The sequence below is a fragment of the Nicotiana attenuata genome, unplaced genomic scaffold (genome assembly GCF_001879085.1).
Source record: "Nicotiana attenuata strain UT unplaced genomic scaffold, NIATTr2, whole genome shotgun sequence".
NCBI classification, from domain to species: domain Eukaryota; kingdom Viridiplantae; phylum Streptophyta; class Magnoliopsida; order Solanales; family Solanaceae; genus Nicotiana; species Nicotiana attenuata.
Window position 1 is genome coordinate 383,017 of NW_017670820.1, and position 16,250 is coordinate 399,266.

General features: G+C 34.1%; 1 long non-coding RNA gene across 1 annotated transcript; it reads right to left on the reverse strand.

The window, feature by feature from the left end:
* Positions 1-12,373: 12,373 nt before the first annotated feature.
* LOC109243652 lies at positions 12,374-16,035 on the reverse strand. Its single transcript, XR_002070593.1, has 2 exons — positions 15,760-16,035; positions 12,374-12,855 (listed from the first exon to the last, which is right to left on the reverse strand). It is a non-coding gene; the product is annotated as an uncharacterized LOC109243652 (long non-coding RNA).
* Positions 16,036-16,250: the final 215 nt, after the last annotated feature.

The following is a 16,250-nucleotide window of genomic DNA, read 5'->3' on the forward strand; positions in this document are numbered from 1 at the left end:
ATAGCTGTGCAATAGTAAACTTAGTCGATTCACAAGTAATCCAAACAAACATCACTGGGTGGCAATGAAACGAGTTCTGGGATATTTGGAATATACCCAAGACTACGCTTTGCACTACAACAAATATCCTGCGGTTATCGAAGGATATAGTGATGCAAATTGGATAACCGGCTCCACAGAAACAAAGTCGACAAGTGGATATGTTTTTACTGTTGGTGGAGGAACAGTATCTTGGAAGTCTTCCAAACAAACGTGCATTGCTCGCTTTACAATGGAATCAGAGTTTATAGCTTTGGATAAAGCCGGTGAAGAAGTTGAATGGCTTCGAAATTTCTTAGAAGACATTCCGTTCTGTCCAAAACCTTTGGCTCCTATTTGCATACATTGCGATAGCGAGGCTGCAATAGGACGGGCAGGGAGCTTTATGTATAACGGAAAGTCTCGTCATATACGACGAAGACATAACACCGTTAGACAACTACTTTCTAGTGGAATTATCACTGTTGATTATGTAAGATCAAAGGATAATGTGGCGGATCCGCTTACAAAAGGCTTAACTAGAGAGGGAGTTGAGAAATCATCTAAGGGAATGGGACTATGGCCGAGGATAAGTCAACATGGCGGTAACTCTACCTAGAATTTTGGATGTTCCGAGATCTAGGTTCAAGGAGCTCAAACAAAGTTGTGATTGACCGGCTCAACATTATCAAAGTAAAATCTTTGGTCCCTTCTCGTGATGAAGACAATGTTCAGTAACAAGAATAGAACTTTACACGTTCTTTAATGATTACCTAAGTTTAATGTGGTATTTATCAAATAGTGTCAATCTAAAGGATTACACGTTTAGGAATCACCTACGTAAGTGTGTAGTGGAAGCCGCTTCAATGAGAATTCTGTAAGGCCAATTCTCTACGCACTTATTAAACCAGGCGGTGTTCATGGCTGAAACGAACACAACAATGAGAACCAAAAGACGGTTAAGGGTTGGTTGTGTGACATATGGTTGTCTAGGTATGCACTAAAGTTCGATGGTTCAAAGATATCAAATCTACCGATTGACCGAGTATATCCGACATATGTTCACTACGGAAAGTTCAAAGGGAAACCTACTTATCCAGATGCAATTAATCCTTACTTGCAAATCACACAGGTTTCATCTATGATCATTCTTGTTACAGCCATTCCCATTCATGTGGGGGATTGTTGGACTTTAAGCATTGGGCTTAAGACTTTAAGCATTGGGCTTTAAAGTCTAAGAGTGTGAATTGGAAATGGTGTGAAATAAAATGGAGGGAAATAAAAATTTGAATGAAGTAAGCTTTTGTCTTGAACTTTGTCCCTCATTGGTAAGGGACAACTACATTTGTGTTCTTATATATAGAATCACTTCTTAAAGCTCTTAAAAGGAGTTGAAGAGAATGAACCCTCGCGCCGTCATCGTCGCTCGCTCGGCTCGGATTCGGATTCGGATTTGGATTTGTTCGATCGATAAGATTATTTTTGGAGAAAAGTTAGCAGGAAGCAGATTCAGAAGGCTACTCTGGCCGCGGTCCTGGTAGGACGCAGATTCAGAAGGCCACTCTGGCGGCTGTCCTGGCGTAACCGCGGCAGGACGCGTAAAATTCTGAACAGACACCTTTTCCAGAACAAACATCACACCTCTTCCAATAATTGCCTATAAATTCAGAGGCATGACTTTGTTTCTAAACACTGAAAAATTACAGAACTTCCTTCTTTCTGGAAATACTGCATTCTAATTCGCAGTCTCTCTCTCTCAAATTCGTAAGTGTGATTTTGCTCCGTTCTTTGAGTTCGTTGGTATCCTGCAGTTAGTATTGCCACTGTTGGAGGAAGGTTTATTCCGTTTCATCCTGGGAGGATTTAATCCATTACCTTGGCAACGTGTGAGGGGGTTAAAATTCCTTAAGGACGCACAAGCAAATTGTGGACTCGAAATATTTCTTATTCTTTACTATTTTCCAGTTTCTTTTATTCTTCTAACAATTTTTCTGATTTTGTGTTTTAACACAGTAGCGCATCACACATAAAGATGGTCTAACTTTTACATATGTTGGCCCATACGAATTGCACCTTGACATTTCAAACTCTATCCAATGGTTCATGTACCCACTGTAGTGCATCATATAAAAGATCTCTGCCATATCCATATCTTCAAACTTATGCATTTTAAATTTTCTATCAACAATCTCAAATGAGATACCAATCATCAACTCCATGTTTTCAAATGCATTAAACCTTTTGACCGATGCTAACACTCCCTCCTCATTGCAAGGTGTAGTCACTGATACATGAAGCTCTTTCCTATCAATAAAAGCCATAAAAGTAACACTGTGATGATTCTCTACAATTCGAGCGATACTATTGGTAGCCTGGGCATTACACCCACTGAGAGGACCAGCCATATTGGATCCAGTAAGGTTCTTGATCATGTTAAACTCTATAAGAGCATACATAGAATTTTTTAGAACTTCTTTCACCACTTCCAAAGAAATGATTACTTCACGAACATCTGAGTTTCCACTCCCCTGAATCCAGTTTACAGCAGCATCATTTTTTTCAAAGATAGAAAATACTGGATATTACACCTACCTCCATCTGAAGAAACTCGAAACTATTTGGGGCTTCTTTGGATACCAAGCACATTCCCACAGCATTCCTAGTACCACCACTAAATCTGATATAAGGATTTTTTCCAGCAAGTGAGCATTGTATCCGTTGAAGCCTTGTGGATCTACTTAACTGATCGAAAACCATGACAAAGGTATCAAAAGTATCAGGGTATTCTAAGAAGAACATGTAATAACAAAGTTGCTCAGTGTTGAACCAAATGCCAAAGTAACTTCCAAGCCGCTTGACTCCACTAACTCCATTCTTTCTACTTGGGTTCCTTGGTTGTTCATAGAGCTCTCTCAGATTTGGATTGCGAAACTTAACAGTATCTTCAAACATACCCGATTTGAAATACCAAGACATCAAGGAACTTTCTACAAATCTTGATGAATCATGGCTGATATTCACATTCAAACAACCCGACAGTTTGAAGTTACTGCCATACAGTACCAAGACAAACATTGGAAGTTGCAATCCCTTCTCAATTTCACCCTTCCAAGTAGAATTGCATATCACTACTATTTTAGGTACCATATTTCTACTTGATATGTCCTCGAATAGTCTGTTAGCAAACCAATCCTCTCCATATTTAGTGCATCCACTTGATAGAGAATCCTCCACAAACTCTTTAGAATTTAGCACGAACTCCCTACATCCAAATCCCAATTTCAAAGCACGTAAAGGAACAACATTCGTAACTTCAATCTCTGCTGGTGTGGCAAATAAAGTAATTTCCTCATTCCTTGATGGTTCATCGTAAATCTCTTTGGAAGCAGATTTCTCACTCTCACTCAGCAATAGATAGCCCTGGTAAACTAAAGGAAGTTGACTCAGAATCTTAGTTGCGTCTCTATGGAGACTTTCATCAAGCACCTGATGTTCATTTGATTTTTCCTCCTCCTCATCTTCATCCTTAACCTCCTTTTGTTCATACTCAACGACATCATTTTCGGATTTTAATTGTTCTAGTGTTTCTTCTTCGCCCTCCTGTACTGCTTTGTCTACGACGTCTTTTTGGAATGATGATGTTCCACACAAATTGCTGCGTTATAGGAATATCTCATAGCCACTTTTCTGAAGTAACTTGGAAGGTATTCGTCGAAAAGCATCCCGATATGGTGCATTTTACCGGCGTTTCCTTTACCGTAATGATGTTTCCCGTGTTTTCTGATACGGCCCTGGCAGGCATTAAGGTATCCTCTCTTCTTTTTGTTCTTCCTAAATCTTGTCGATACTGTCTGTTGATCTTTGTATGTGCGAGCAGTCACAACAACTGTCACTAACACTATAGACCCATCACTCAATTGAACCAAATAGGAACCTGGACGATGACCATCAAAATGATAAGTAAATGGAACCTGGTAAGGACAAGTTTGCGAATAACCATGGTAACACTCAACACCACAGGGATTGGAATTCATATCTGGATTGTTATACGGATGAGAGTAAGTGCATGCATATAGATTTTCATAGTGATGCTCAACTCTAGAAGATTCCCGATAAAAATGTGTATTTGCACCGGAATACTGATGATTTGCGTATGGGTCGCCGGAAACCCGCGGCTCACTCTCCGATCTTTGAACTCCATACTGATTTGGGGAACTATGGGAGGTTCGGAAACGATTTTGATACCATTTTTCCATATGCTGCAGTCTTCTGTTCGATCTGTCAATAAAAGCTTGAATCTGTTGCTCAAACTGATTCGAACCTCCGCCGGACTCCACCATTAACTCCGATGAACAGCCGAGAATCGTCGGCTCTGATACCAAATGTAGCGAATCCCAGGGTGGATTCGCCATAGAAACGTGAAAGAGAAATTAAGAGAAAGAGAAAGGTAATTAAAAGATAAAAATTAAGATTTTTCATTCAACATAGCTATGAAAAAGAAATACACGGAAATAAATAAGACAAGGCTCCTAACCGACGGGACACGTGGCAACTAATCCTATAGCCACTTGTAGGGACTAAAGTGAAATAAGTACATGACTCCATTAAAATGCAAAAGATGGACAAAACTATAATAACAAAAACTTTACTTATTTTCTACCATTCGTTACACCTTTTTATTAACTTAAATATATTACCCTTTTTTTTATTAATTAAAAAACTAATGCCTACAAAGTAAGCCAACGCTCCATACGCCTCTTTTGAAGAATACCACGAAGAGATACCACGTTTTAGTTTTATTCTCGTGAAAAATCAAAAACCTCTATTACACTTTCTTCTCACTCTTGGATTTTCTTTGTTAACATATTCGGCGTTGCCAATATTGGTGTATTAGCAGTTCATGGTGAGGCCGGTATCGGCAATTGTAAAGATAATTTATCGGTTATAAGTACAGTTAAAATTTGTCATGTTATTTGTTTTGAATTTTGAAGAATATTATGGAAACTTTATTTTCGACGAATTGTAATTCACTGTTAAGATTCTGTTAGATGTATTATTTTTTCTTGTCATGTCGTTTTTTGAATTGGATGGAAAAGAGAAAAGATGGGGAAAATGACATGTAAGTGCAGAGAAATTATTATTAAATGAAAAATAAAGATTATTGTTTCTCGGCCATTGTTTGTCCAATTATGATATGTTTTCAAATATAAATTTCAGCATTTAATCTTTGGGTTTGACTAATGTCATTGAAATTTACATTCCAAAGGTATGAAAAACTTAATTATCTTCGGCATTTTATATGGGTGTTAGTTTCTTATGGAGTAATTGTTAAGGTTTCCTTCGATGAATATGTATTACGCAACTTTTTAGATTGATCGGGAAAGATTTCTTATGAAATGGAAGAAGAAAATGAAATATTTTTTCAAGATTACTTCTCCAATTATATTGATTAGTGTATTTCAGTGTGGAAGTGTGACGACCCGACCCGTCGTCTCATGTGTTATTACTCTGTTTCCCCCATTTCATGCTTCTTCATGTTTCGTTATCGGTATGTGGTGTGTTAGAGTTGATTTGGATTGGTTTTGATAAGAAATGAGACACTTAGTCTCTTTAAGGAAAGCTTAAATTGGAAAAGTCAACCGAATGTTGACTATTGAGTTAGAGGGCTCGGATGTGATTTCCGGTGATTCGGTTAGCTTCGGGGGATGATTTGTGACTTAGGAGTGCGATTGAAATTGATTTTGGAGGTCCGATGTAGAATTAGGCTTGAATTGGCGAAGTTAGTATTTTGGCGAATTCCGGTGGATAGGTGAGATTTTGATCCGAGGGTCGGAATGGAATTCCGAGAGTTGCAGTAGCTCCGTTAGGTGATTTTGGATATGTGTGCAAAATTTCAGGTCATTTGGAGGTGTTTTGGTTGGGTTTTTGATCGAATGCGTGTTTTGAAAGATTTAGAAGAACTTAGGCTTGAATTCCATGTAAATTGATGATTTTTGTGTTGTTTGAAGTGTTTTGATAATTGGAACAAGTTTGGATGGTGTTTTAGGATGTGTTGGTGTTTTTGGTTGAGGTCCCGGGGGCCTCGGGTGAGTTTCGGGGTGGTTTCGGATCATTTTGGAGAAGTTTGATATTGCTGGTTCTGGTGTAACACTGTAGCTTGAGAATTGCGAAGGATTTGCTGGGAATTGCGAAAACACTGTAGCTTGGGAATTGCGAAGGATTTGCTGGGAATTGCGAAAACACTGCAGCTTGGGAATTGCGAAGGATTTGCTGGGAATTGCGAAAACACTGTAGCTGGGGCAGAATGTTTAAAAAACATTTCATCCGCGAGTTGGGGCTATTTTCCACCATTGTTAAGCGACCTTGGGAGTATTTGGCGAGCAATTAAGAGGGTTTTGACTGGGAATCGATTGGAGGTAAGTCCTATGGCCTAGAAACGTCATTTTTATTGTGATTTCAACACTTAAATTCATGGAAATTGGGTTAAAAGGAAGAATTAGGGCTTGGTTTTTTTGAATGAGATTTTGGGATTTGAGGGAGCAAGTGAGCTCCGATTCTTGTGATTTTTACATGTATAGACTCGTGGCGAGATAAGAGCATTTTGGTGTAAAAATTTCTGACTTTCGAGAAGTGGGCCCGGGGCTCAGGTTTTGCCAACTTAGTGAATTTTGGTATTTTTCGAGTCTTTTCGATTGGGTTATGTTTCTTTAGCCTATTGTAATGTATTCCTTGTGGGTTTAATCAGATTCGGCGTGCGACGAAGAGGTGGATTCGAAAGGCAAAGGCATAGCGAGCTAGACTTGTGGCCGGCTTGAGGTGAGTAATAGATGTAGATGATGACCTGAGGGTTTGAAACCCCGGTATATCACATTGTGACGCTATATTGAGGCGAGACACGTACTCATATGACGAGTGCGGGGTCGATTGTGACTGGGGATTGTGACCTAGTCCGTTCCGATTGATGTTCGTACTGTGTTCTTGACTAGAAGTTGTTTGGTAATCATCCTACTTGGATTTTATGAATATGTTTGGGGCTTTGTGCCTATCATGTGCATCCTTCAGGGATCCTTATCACTGCTTCCATGATGCTTAGCATATTTCATGATATCAGTCCTGAGTTAGACACTGCCTCGAAATGTTTAGTAAATAAATAAAGGTTTAAACGCTTAGCTCTATAATTCCTAATAATTGAAACTAAAAATGAACAATTTGACTGTGCCCGAGTGGCTTGCATGCATATATATATATCTGGACTGAGTGTGGATCGGGCTGCACGCCGCATCGAATGTTACGATGATATTGCGCTTGGGCTGTAGGAGACCCTCCGGAGTCTGAACCCCCACAGTGAGCGCGGGTACCCAAATGGATTGGGCTGCGCGCCGCAACGGTCATGTGCGTTGCATTGCATTCATGCATTTATACCTATTTGTCTTACTTGTCCTGGTATTGTTGTTGTCCCACCGTTTTATGTGCTGAATCGCTGATTATAGCTTTATATTGTAATATTTCAGGATTTCTTACTTTCAGACATTATATATGTTTATTACTCACTGAGTTGGAAGTACTCACTTTACTCCCTGCACCATGTGTGCAGATTCAGGTGCTCCGGAGACTTAGTGGAGCGGTTTGCTGTCTTCTTGGATTTTATCTTCAGGAGTTGTCGAGGTAGCTGCCTGACGTCCGCAGGACCCGACTCCTCCCCTTTATTTCATTTATTTCTTTCATATTCTAGACTTCTTTATCACTATGGATATATATTACTCTATTACATCTAGAGGCTCTAGACTCGTGACTCCAGATCTATTGGGGAATGTTTGGAATATTCGTTATTATTTTTCGTACTATTTTATCTAGATTCGGATTGGAACCTTGACATTTGCTATTTTAATCGTATTATTTGTTAACGGATTACGTATTTGGGTTGAGAGTATTTAATTGGTCGGGCTTGCCTAGCATCAGTGTTGGGCGCCATCACGACCGGGATTGGGGTCGTGACAAGCTTGGGATTCTGACGGATGAATATGAAGAATTTATTTAATAATTTTCCAGTCGATTTTGTTTATAAATTAAAAATGTTTCTGCTTTAATTTGAATGATATTTTCGCATGTTTGAGAACTTTCCACAGCACTTATTTGTAGCTGATTTTAGGGGGAAAACAAAGAAAAACAATTCTATGGTAGAATATAGTTGAGAATTTGAAAGTAGATTGGCTACTCTTCACAATTTTTAAATCTAAAGGAGACGTCTTTGGTTCGCATATCAAATATTGAAACTATTAAACAAAAAATAAACATAAAGCCTAAATTCTTCTTCGGAAATTGGGATTGAAAAAAAAATAAAATTTCATGGTTCTGGTTCACATCTATTTGCGATACGACCCCTTCTTACCAGAAAAGTTTAAGTTTCGATGGACTTTTTCAACCCTTTTATTTTCCTTAAATATTTGGCTTATGATTTGTGTGATTATTATTTGTTTGCTTAGTCATATCAATATTATTTTTCTATTTTGATTTTCAAAGTATAATAATACTTACTATGATATAATGTGTTTGTCGATTATCATTCATTCATGAAAATTAGCCAAACCCAATAACTCTTCACGTTGACTAATTTACTTTGTTTTAAAAAAATACTGATAATTAAACTAGCATATTAAAGTTATAAAGTTATTTTAGTAACTTTTCGTCACAATTTTATATATACATGTGTGTATATATGCAAATATATGAATATGTACTTGTGGTGAATTCAATTTTTAATGTCTGTGTTACGAAAAATTATATATATTGTAGTTGCTTATGTGACATTATATTACTATAAAGATGTAACATGATATGAATTTTATTTAAATGCTTTATGCTATTAGGACAGATTTAATATTGCATCAAATGTAAGTTTGTTTGTTTCTCCTTTAATATAATGAAGGATATGAAACTCATCCGAAAACAATTTTACGTACGTTTATATTTTGCAATAACAAAAAATAAAGTACATAATTAAACAGTCTCTAATGGTGGATTGTATCTATGACAACATGTATTCTCCATGACTAATTTTATATTGCACTTTCAAGAGGAATATCAATGCCGACAAAGAGTTTCAATCATGACAGAGCAATGGATTTAGATAAAAGGAACATACACCAAGAATATCGTTTATGTAAGGAATCATTAAGTGAAATACGCTTCATTACATATTTATATCTTATAAAATAATATAAGTAAGAGAAAAACATAAGTATCTAATTAGACTTTGATTGTTCGTCTTCTTAAGTTCAGATGATATCTAATCATCTTGATCTCGACAAATAAGCTACCAAATGACGATCTACATTGACCATTTAAAACAAAATTATGCTTATTCTTTCATGTGTAAATCCTTACAAAAAACTTTGTTTCAATAATATTGATATTATTTTGTAAAATCATATATTACATGTCTCAGCATACACATGCAACGCACGTGACGAGAAACTAGTTATATTAAAAGTGGGAAGCCCATAACTTAAAAATTAAATTACATAAATACCCTTCTAAATAGCTATATCTATATCTATATCTATATCTATATCTATACTATATTAAAAGCACGAAGGCCCTTAGGGAAATGTTATTCGTCCTTTTTACCTTTTAAAAATTGATTTCACATTGGACAAAATTGTAATTTAATTATTTTTCCTAATATTAAGGACTTAATACAACTAGAATTTCTTTCCTTGTTTGTAGCAAATCCTAATATTTAGGAATTAAAAAGAAACTAAACTTACCTTATATATTTCTTTTCCTTAGTTGAATTGTATATCACGTGAATAAAACTATACAATTTTTAGGACTATCTAATCTTAACATGAATCCTTGCTGCTTATTCAAATAGTACTATTAGTTCAACATTTTAGATATTTGGAATATATTAAACTTTTGGTTATTAAATACTTTAACTGTGTAAAAAATTATAATATTAATATAAGACTTTAAAATTAACTAAACTTTCACTTTATCTAATTTTAGTTTGAATTGAATTATATAAGATTCTTTTATTATTCAAAATGTCACCATTTTTTTTTTGGCGTAAGATTTGGCACACATAAAGCTATAACTCAAAAGTAAAATACTCATTATATTTTGCAAATTTAAAAGTAATATCAAATTATTAATATAATTCTTTCTTTAAATTTTAAATAACAAAGTCAACTTATTTTACATTAGACAAAATTATCATTTAATTATTGTTCTAATATTTTGAATTTTCAAATCAGCTAGAATTTTGAATATTAACTTTTTTCTTATTGAAATTTATAAAAAAAATCACAAAATTTAGACTTCAAAATTAACTTAATTTACCATTTCTAAATGTCCTTATTTAAAGCCAGTTAGTAGTAAAGTTGAATTGAATTATACGATTCTTTTATTATCAAAATGTTTAAAATTAAGAATTCAAATTTCCACCATTTTTTGTCATATTTGCACGACTTTGAAGGTACTAGAAAATAGGCACACGGAAGCTATAACTCAAAAGTAAAATGCTAATTAATCTTTTTTTTCCGTCAACTGTAGTTTTTTCTTGAAATTGTAAATAATATTAAAGTTAATTATTTAGCAACAAATTTGTCAAAGTATTTTCTCATGTGTTATACTTAAAAGGTAGGACTCTTGAAAAAATATCTTAAATCTCCATAGGTGAAATGTTCATGCTGAAACTAAAAAGTAAGTATGATAATTTATAAAATTGAATCGATAGTATTGTAAAATTAGAAAAAAAATTTAAGGCCAATATATTAAATGATAATTGAAGACTTCTATGAGGCAGAGTTTTTTCGAATTGAGTTAGCTACATAGAATCAACATTCATTAATTTCAGGAGCTTATATATTTTTTTAATAATTGAAACATAAATTTTAAATTAATTTTTATTTATATTACTCATTGAGATGAGGTACAACTTTCATATATGGACAAAATTATAATTTAAGTGACTTTTCTATTATTTAGGACTTTAAAATTAATTAGAATTTTACATATTAAATCTTTCATTATTAAACTCGGTAAGAAATCATAATATTTAGTAATTTAAAATTGATTAATAGTTTACAATATATAGGGTACACGGATAAAATACAACATTTGTGCCATACTCATAAAATCAAGGGGCAACGATTTTATACGTGCATTCAATTGATTTCTTATTAACTTAAAATTGTTTAATACAATAACGTATAATTAAAAAATTTTCAATGCAAAACAATTAAATATAAATTTTAAAAATTCTTATTTTAATTACACAAAATAATTAACCTGTGTTCAATTAAGCACTCAAATATTAAATAGCACATTTAATCGAACTAAACAGTACAAATCTAAGTCAATATGGTTAGAGTGCGGAAGTTTATACTAATGTTGATTGACTTTTTATCATTTAAAAGTATATTTCATATTGAATAAAAATATAATTAAATATTTTTGTATTTAGGACTTTAAAACTAATTAAAATTTTGCTTATTAATTTTTTTTATTTGAACGATAGGAGTTGAAATATTCAGGACTTTAAAATAGATTATATAATAAAAAATAAAATGTCTAAAATGTGTATACACACTCAATAGATTCAATACCATTTAGGGTGAATATTTCTTTATTGAGTTAACTATATATGATTAATATTCATCATTTTTAGATGTTTTCACTTTATTTTATAATTTAAATATAATTTTAAAAACTATATTTTCTTACAAAAAATTACTCATCAAGATGAAAAACACGCGCAACGCGCGTACACTAAATCTAGTTATATTAAAAGTGAAAAGCCCATAACTTAAAAATTAAATTACATAAATACCCTTCTAAATAGCTTAAAAATATTCTGTTGATAGAAATATAATTTAATAATAATATTTATTAAGAAGAAAAAACCTAATTTGATTTGGCATGTCCTTTCTAAAAGGTCGTGTCTTTTTAATAAGTAACTATACGTTCTTTTTCAAATCTATTTAACCTCTATCTTAGTGAAAATTATACTCCTAGTTAAATATAAAGGTGCACATCCCCGTATTGAAGAAACAATCAATTAATGAACTTATTCTCTTCGGTGAAGGTACATGCGTTAGTAATGCGTTAAAATGGTAGACAACCACTATGCTGAATCCTTTTGTTATTAGTAAAACTAGATATAAGTAGCCCGTGCTTAGCACGGGCCCAAAGCCAGCTTGGATTTTTTTTTTTTTTTTGCATGCCTTTTCCGCTCCTAATCTTTTTCTGTAGGTGCTGGTCAATTTAGAGTTGTCAGCATCAAATAATTGGCATATGTGCCGGGGCCAGGAGCACAGTGGAAAAAGAAAAGAACTTAATAGAAAACGTAAAATGCATCACGCAACTTAAATGCAGCTTATTCTTATATAATTATCCTCTTTTTACCAACAACAAAAGATACAAATACAGTAACTGGAATGGAAAATTAACTGAAAAACAAAAATTTTAAACTCAAGATAATGCATCTTGCAATAGATTAAATGAAGACGACATGTTGCTTTAAACTGTGCAAGTATCACTAAAACATGATGCATATGGAACACACAGAATGTTCTTTAAAGAAACCGTTTTCAGGCTTCTAGATCTCACCTTAGAACAATCACAGCAAGATCAACATTCCTAGAGATTTCACTTGGTGAACCATGGCAGTTTTGGGAGCCTGAACCTCTGGAGAAAATTTTCAGAGCTTCGTGCTACAGACTTTGGGTAGAATAGAATTTCACTTGTCAGATTCTGCATAAATTCTTTTCTGTCTGTTCCAAATATCAAACTTCTGAGAAATACATTACTGTATAGCACAGATCATAATAAATCCTGACCAAAGATATCTTAAGCTTTTTAATCATTACTCAATAAAAAGTATTAAACATCCTGATAAGCAAAAGTGATAGAGCAGAAACTGTTATACACCCTTCTTATTCTTTTTGGGTGCAGATTACCATTCAAAAGTATCAGCTAAAAGAGTAGTTTGCTAATGCAATTCAAGAATTCAAAGTTTAATGGATTGAAACAATTGTCCTACAATATTTAGTAAGCGGGAAAAAAGAAAATCAGACAAGATTTAAAAGGTCTACCAAATTTTGAGTGTAACAACTTTAGGAGGGCTTACTCTTGCACTCTTTGACTATGCACATGCATTCCTGAAATATATGTAAAAAGTTACACCCTTTCTTGCAAAATTCGATTTGTTGCCATTATCATTTACCCCATTCTCATGAGTAGTTCAAATTAATAAGATACAAAAGTTTGATTGGTAAACAAAATTTAAATAAGTAAATAAAATTTCAATTGGCCATTTGAATTTCTTTTACCATGGTCACTGTGCTCGTGAGATTAATGAATATAAGAGGAAGAAAAGTTTATCAACTTCTTACCTCCCTAAAATGAGGTATTTTTATACATAGCTGGAGGGAGCTGCCTGAAGAGGTTAAAGGGTGGTTAAGGATGGATAAATTGCTTGCAATTATCATCTTTCAGGTCTAAACAGCAAAAAGGATATACCATTTTTAAAAACTAAAAACAAGAGTACATGTCTAAGTTAGGAATGATAAGGTTATACAGAGCTAATGTAAATGGAGTCCTTCATGATCTTAGATTTTAAGAATTGGGTGGCAGTACATTGTTTCGGGGAAGGTAGGCTCAAAGTTCTCTTTCTTATGTAATCGTGTTTGAGCATATATAACCATTTCCACTCAAAAACCAAGCTGGGCAGTTCCTTTAAAAAAGAGGACCACTATTAACAATTGGTGAAAAAATAAATATCATCTTGAACGGGAAACTGTTTCGATCATAGTTGAAGACTGGTAAAACCATTCAAACTATCAAAAGAAGAATAAGATTAGAGCAGAGTGCTAGTACAATATAGGCATGCAAAAACAGGAGAAAAAAACTATTAGAATGCTGATATATTGTCTTTTTCTTTTTTCCTTTTTATAAAGGTAAGTAGCATAAATTCCTGTGTATTCTAATCTCAATGCTCTTCTCCCAAGCAATCCTTAGAATCTCAATCAAGTGGACGTGCTATATAATCAAATAGTTAATCTATTAGTGTGCCTAAAACATCAACGACATTCAAGTTAAACTTCACATGTTATCTCACATTATTGTTACAAGATGAGCTTAACTAATTAACACATTGGCCTTATTATCTCGCATAATATTATTAACTCAAACACTCAAAGATTAGAAAAAATATCACGTGAAAGCATTCAAACATCCAAAGATCGAATGAAACACATTTTATTTATTGCATCAAAAGCTATTGCATTAAACAATGAAATGTCAGCCTTAATAACTTGCATTATGGCCTTTATAGAATCCATTTGGAACTCCAAAGTTTGCCCCCATTCTTTACAGAACCTCAACTGTTTTTTTAAACATCATCTAACCGAAACAACCATCTCCCAAATACCAACTGTTACGCGGCACCTTCCTGAGATTCCTTGGAAGGGCGACGTAAGGCTAGGCAACTGATGTCAGTGCAGTTACTGTCCGCCAACTGAGGTCCCCTCCGTACGCTAGACGAGATTGTCAGTGCCGTACGGGAAAACCAATGTCAAGAGCAATTGAGAGAACAGAAATGAGAATTCAGAATGAAAGAAAGCTTGATTGCATTAATGAAAGCTATTACAGAAAAGCAACGCGGTGTCGAGGGGGGAACTTACATGCAAGCCCGAGAAATCAAAAAATTATTTAAAAGCACATTTGTATAGAAACAATCCTATTCAACAACTCAAAATTAGAATTTCTGTCCACATTCAGTTTAATTAACACAGAATTAAATGAAAAGAAGTGGCTTCATGCCTTTATCTTTTGTCAAGAAAAGGAATTCACAAGAATGTTATAACCAAAAAAGAATGTGAAAACTGTACCATATATTTAGAAGTCGTTGATTTTCAAATATTATCAGATAAACAAAATAAAGTTAGATGTAACATGCACAACCAAATCTTTGGCATTCAACCCTTTTTAGCTACTTTTTATACTAAAAAGGAAAGAACACGAGCAGCTAATGCTTTTTGCTAATGCTTAATGCACCTGAAATTGATACATCATAAACTCACACATAATTATATTCAAGATAAGTCGAGTAACTCCAATTCAAGATTGATTACTAATATTTCTTGTCTAATGACATAACAAAAAAGTTAAAAGGCTCATACTATCTGTAAACAGTCATCGCATTGACAGTATGCTTTATATTAGAGGCACGTAAGGTGTATTCATCACTGGAAGCACCAAGAAGGTGCTGATACAAAAGATAAGAGAACAGGAGATCTAAGAGCATAAAAAATAAAATGAATGACCGGTTTACCTCTAAATATACTTGGCACAACAAAAACAGAAAGAGAACGTAAAATATGTGCTAATCTTCGTGGAAGGATTTTCTAATGCTTTTACGCGGTATGAGTACTGTTACACATACTTGTTTATATATGCAAGAATACGTGTATCAACAATTTCATAGAATGAAGGAGCGGAAAACTTGGCCTTTCTGCTGAAGCCACTCGTTAGGGCGGCGGAGTTACCAGTAATGTCGGTTTTTACTGCAGCTCTACTATTTGAATCTGATTATAATGCTGATTTGTTTATTTACACTATTCTAACATCCCCAATTTAGAATCCTGGTGAAATTACAGAATCCCAAGAAAGAACAAAAGCTTAATTACAAATTTATAACCAAAAAAATAGATGCAAACACTTGAATTAATCAATTACCTTTTTGAAGCAGTTGGACCTTCAGAGTAAGCGAAACCCAATTTCAGCATTCAAATACTTGGTTAAGAACTCAATAAATCGAACTCAAATGTCAAGCAACGCCACTTTTGTTTGAGATTCCACAAATCAAAGTCGAATTTTACTGTTTAGAAACAAAAGAAAATTCTAGACAGATAATGATCGGAGAGTTTGAGAGAGTGTGAGAGAGAGAGACGAAGAGCCTAAAATGAGACCGAAAAGTGACAATCAAAACAGAACTGGCGTGAGATGTTGAAATGGCAACTTTGCCCTTGGTCGACCAACTTCTCTTTTCTATATAATAGAAAAAATTGGTTTGTTCATACCGAACTTCTTTTCGGCCTTTATGTCATTTCTGGTTTGATTTTTCCTCGGTTGATTAGTAGATATTTAATCATTTAATTTTCAAAGTGACATTATGCTTACTTCAATTCTAAATTTTCTTTCTTGAGTTCTTGTGGTAGAAGAAATTA